This window comes from Apodemus sylvaticus, chromosome 14 (assembly GCF_947179515.1).
Source record: "Apodemus sylvaticus chromosome 14, mApoSyl1.1, whole genome shotgun sequence".
In the NCBI taxonomy this organism is placed as follows: Eukaryota; Metazoa; Chordata; class Mammalia; order Rodentia; family Muridae; genus Apodemus; species Apodemus sylvaticus.
In genome coordinates, this window is record NC_067485.1 from 70,793,931 (window position 1) to 70,798,860 (window position 4,930).

Consider the following 4,930-nt stretch of genomic DNA (forward strand, 5'->3'; position numbering starts at 1 on the left):
CACAGAGAAAGGAGCTTCCCTTGAAGAAATACCTCCACGAGATCCAGCTGTAAGGCATTTTCTCAATGAGTGATCAAAGGGGGAGGGCCCATTGTGGGTGGTGCCATCCCTGGACTGGTAGTCTTGGGTTCTATAAGAGAGCAGGCTGAGAAAGCCAGGGGAAGCAAGCCAGTAAGAAACATCCCTCCATGGTCCTTGCATCAACTCCTGCTTCCTGACCTGCTTGAGTTCCAGTCCTGACTTCCTTTGGTGATGAACAGCAGGGTGGAAGTGTAAGCAGAATGAACCCTTTCCTCCCCAACTTGCTTCTTGGTCATGATGTTTTACGCAGGAATAGAAACCCTGACAAAGACAATATGAAACTTGGGATGGCAGCCTCCCCTGCCTCACCCCCAGCCCACACATGGTAGCTAACCTGGAAGAGGTGGAGCAGTGCTAAAGAACACGCCCGAGCGAACTATCCCCCATCTACTTGACATGCTCAAGAATACAGCAGGGACAATTTCTTCTCAAAGTCAGAGCATTGGTTTCTCTCTGCTCTTCTCTTCCTTTTAGGTGTCTAGTATTGCATCAAGTCTTGACTAAATTAGGCAACAGTTATAATAAAGAGTTGGTTGTTACCACTGAGCTAAAATTTACATGTGAGGGAATCAAAGTGTGGAAGTATAAGTGAGAAATTCCCCATAGGCTCAGGTATTTGAAAATTTGATTTCCTGTTGGTGGCACAGGTTGGGAAGACTAGTCAGGGTGTGGCCTTGATGAAGTTCATCGCTTGGGGTGGGATTTGAGATTATAGAGCCCCGCCCATTTCCAGTTCTCTTGCCCAGCTTCATGTTTGTGGTGAAAAGTAAGCTCTCCCAGCTGCCTGCTCCAGCCGCCCGCCCCGGCCGCCCGCCCCAGCCGTCTGCTGCCACGTAGTCTCTGCCATTATGTATGCTGATTCTCTGGAACCATAAGCCAAAATAAAGTCTTCTTTATTCTATAAGTGTTTTGATCTCAGAGCAACAGAAAAGTAACTAATAAATTTATATACATAGAAATGTACTAATTGCACGAATGAATTTTGGTGAATATACACATACATTCACTAACACAATACATACATTCATATTACTTACATAGTCAAGACATGTGCTCTACTGCCTGGTCCTCATAGCATTTATTGTGATAGCTCTTCTTAGTTAAAATTTTAGTTTAAAAGTCTAAATTTAGAGCTCTATGAATCCCCTCTACCCTCTCTCCATCTCTCCTTCAACTTACATCTCCAATTAGTGTAGTTAATTTGTTGTGAGTGCTAAGTTGATATACATACAACTATGCTGATGGTTTACATTAGACTTAGTGGCTTTGGCAAATGTATCGCATACCCAAAGCTATATACAAAATAGTTTCGCTGCCCTGGCCTTCTCCAGTCCCACCTATTCGTCCCTCTTTCTTTCTCCCCTGATTTTCCTACTGTGCTCATATTTTGCCTTTTGTAGTGTGTCATATAATTAGAATCATGCAGTATGGGGCCTTTCCAGATCGAACTTGGCAATACACAGTTAAGGTTATTTCATGTCCTTTTTGTGGCTTGAAATCACATTTCTTTGATTACTAAAAATCCTGTCGTGTGGCTACAGCACAGTGAGTGTATACATTCATCTACTCAAAGGCATCTTGTTACTTCCAAGTTGGGACGATTATTAAGAAATAATAATTTTTGTTAGCTTAAGAAAACTAACAAAAACATTGTGTGTGGGTTTTCTGTCTTTCCCCCACTTGATATTTTTGCAGTACTGAGGATGGAACCGTGGGTCTCTTGAATGTTAGGCAAGTAAGTACTCTACCATTGGTTCACATCCCCAGGTGTAAGTGCAGGCTTCTGCATGGATGTAAGTTTTTGACTATGCTTAGTTTGTAAGGAACAATCCAACTGTCTTTTATGTCAGCTTATTATTCTGTATTCTAAGGAGCATTGGATGGGCGCTCCCATCTCTCCACATCATCATTAGCATTTGCCCTTGTCAGTGCTTTGGATTTTAGCCATCCAAACAGACATTGAGGAATAATTTACTGTTTTCTTAATCCATAATTCCTCAGTGGATGCTTTGAGCATCTCTTCATGGGCTTATGTGCCATCCTTGTCTGCTTAGGTAAAGTGTCTGCTCAGTCCTTCCTTTCTTTTCTTTTAAAAAAAAAAAAACATGTATTTATTTTATATATGTGAGTACACTGTTGCTGTCTTCAGACACACCAGAAGAGGGCATCAGAACCCATTATAGAAGGCTGTGAGCCACCATGTGGTTGCTGGGAATTGAACTCAGGACCTTTGGAAGAGCAATCAGTGCTCTTAACCACTGAGCCATCTCTCCAGCCCCTTCCTTTATTTTCTTAAGTCAAGTTTTCACATTTTATATGCAAGACTTTTCGTAAGATAAATGCAGTAAAGATTTTTCTCTCTGTGTTTACACTACTGTTTTGTCTTATAAAATTTTGTTTTTCATAGAGCACAAAGCACCCTTCAACTTGGTAGAGTTTGCTTTTGGTGTTATATCTGAAAAGTTATCACCAAACCTGAGGTCTTCTCATTTTTCTCCTATGTTGTCTTCTGGAAATCCTATGGTTGGATATTTTTGTTTTTTATTTAAGCTAAGGTTTGAGTAGGCCAGTATGAAAAGTATTTAGAATGACAGTTTTATATTAATGTCCAGTTGTTCCAATACCATCTGCAGAAAAAGCTATTTTTTTTTCTGTTTGTCTTTGTTCTTTTTCAAAGATCAATAGAGCTATCATGTGTGGATTCCATTTTGCACATTTTGTATTCTTTGGAAATGCACTGGGTCTACAGAGAAAGACAGAAAGAAATGTCTACTTGACCATAGTAGGTCCTCCTATTTATGTGCACAAAAATTTCATTTTAGGATACTAATGTAGGTTCTCTGTATTTGACAAATCTCACTTGTTCGGGGGATAATTATGTCATCTGTGCATGGGCACAGTTACACTTCTTTTCCTATCTGCCTTCATTTCACTGTCAAACAGAGTATGAAAGACTTCAAATTTAACAGGAAGGAATAACAAATTCAGACATTTCTGTCCTCTTGATTTCTGTGGGGAAACATTAGGTGTTTAATTATGAACTATAGGTGTCCTTTGTCAAAGGGAAGGAACACTTTTATTTTCCTACTTTGGCGAGATTTTTAAAAAATTAGGTTGTGTGAGTATGTGTTTGAGTGTTTTGTCAAAGGCAGTGGTGGCTCACACCTTTAACCCCAGCCCTCAGGAGGCTGAAGCAGGTGAATCTCTGTGAATTCAAGGCTAGCCTAGTCTACAGCGAATTCCAGGGTTAACTCTGTGTTGAAAAAACAATAAACAAACAAACATACACACACACATACATACATACATACATACATACATACATACATAAACTGAGTGATTTGCCAGCATATGTGTATGTACAACATGTATGCCTGGTGTCCATGGCAGTCAGAACAGGGCATCACATCCAGTCACATCGGAGTTATAGGTGACTGTGAACCACTATGTGGGTGCTGGGACCCGAACCTGGGATCTCTGCAAGACCTTAAGCCATAGCCTCAGATTCTATTGAGATATTTTAATCTTGAAACTTTCTCAAGATTATATGTTTTGATATGATTATGTTTTTCAAATTAATATGCTTGCATTGATTTTACAATTGCATTTCTAGGAGACAGCTCATTTGTCATGATCCACACTACATCTGATGCTTGCTAATAATTTTTTACACTTACTTTATGAGGATAGAGATTTTTTTTACTTATACTTTCTTTGGTATTGGTATTAGGATAATGGTATTAATCCTTCCTTAAATATTTGCTAAGGAATTCACTACTGAAATTTTTTGGATCTAGAATTTTCCTTCTAGAAAGTTTATTTATTTATTTATTTATTTATTTATTTATTCACAGCCCCTGGTTATCCCCATCACAACCCCCTTCCTCTTCCCCTCCCAGTTCCAACCTCACCCCTGTCCCCTAGCTCTCATGCCTTTGTCCCTCATGGGTACCAACCTGCCCTGACATATCAAATTGCACCAGGACTAAGAGCATGCTATCCCACTGAGGCCAGACAAAGCAGTCCAGCCCTTTGGTAAAGGGATCCAAAGGCAGACAAGAGAGACAGCCCCCAACTCAATTGTTAGGGGACCCTCATGAAGACCAAGCTAAACATGGGCTACATATGTGTAGGGGACCTAGGCCCAGCCCCTGCATGATCTTTGGTTGATGGCTCAGTCTGGGTGAGCCCCATGGGCCCGGGTTAGTTGACTCTTAGGACTTTTTGTGATATCCTTGATCTCTCCAGCTCCCCCAATCCTTCCGTCCACTCTTCCACAAGACTCACCAGCTCCATCTAATGTTTGGCTTTATGAGTCTTTTCATCTGTTTCCCTCAGCTGCTGGATGAAACCTCTCGGGAGACAGTTATACTAGGCTCCTGACTGCAAGTATGGCAGAGTATCATTGCTGGTGTCAGGAGTTGGCTCTCTACCATGGGCTGGGTCTAAGGTTGGGCCAGCCATTGGTTGGCCATTCCCTTAATCTCTGCCCCATCTTTATCCTTGCACATCTTTTAGGCAGGACAGAGTTTGGATGGAAGGTTTTGGGGTGACTTGGTGTACCCCTACCTCCACTGGAAGCTCCACCTGGCAACAAGAGGTGGCCAATTCAGGCTCCATACTCCATGCTAGGAGTCTCAGCTAGGGTCACCTCCATAGATTCCTGGGAGCCTCCCCATCCCAGGTGTCCCAGAGATTCACCCCTACCAATTTCCATTTTCTCCCCAAGTCTCCCCCCACCTCTGCTCTCCCTACACCTAGTTCCCTATCTCCTTTCCCCTCCCCAACCCCTCTCCCACACCGTTCCCTCCATCCATCCACCTCCAATGTCTGCATTATTTCCCTTTCT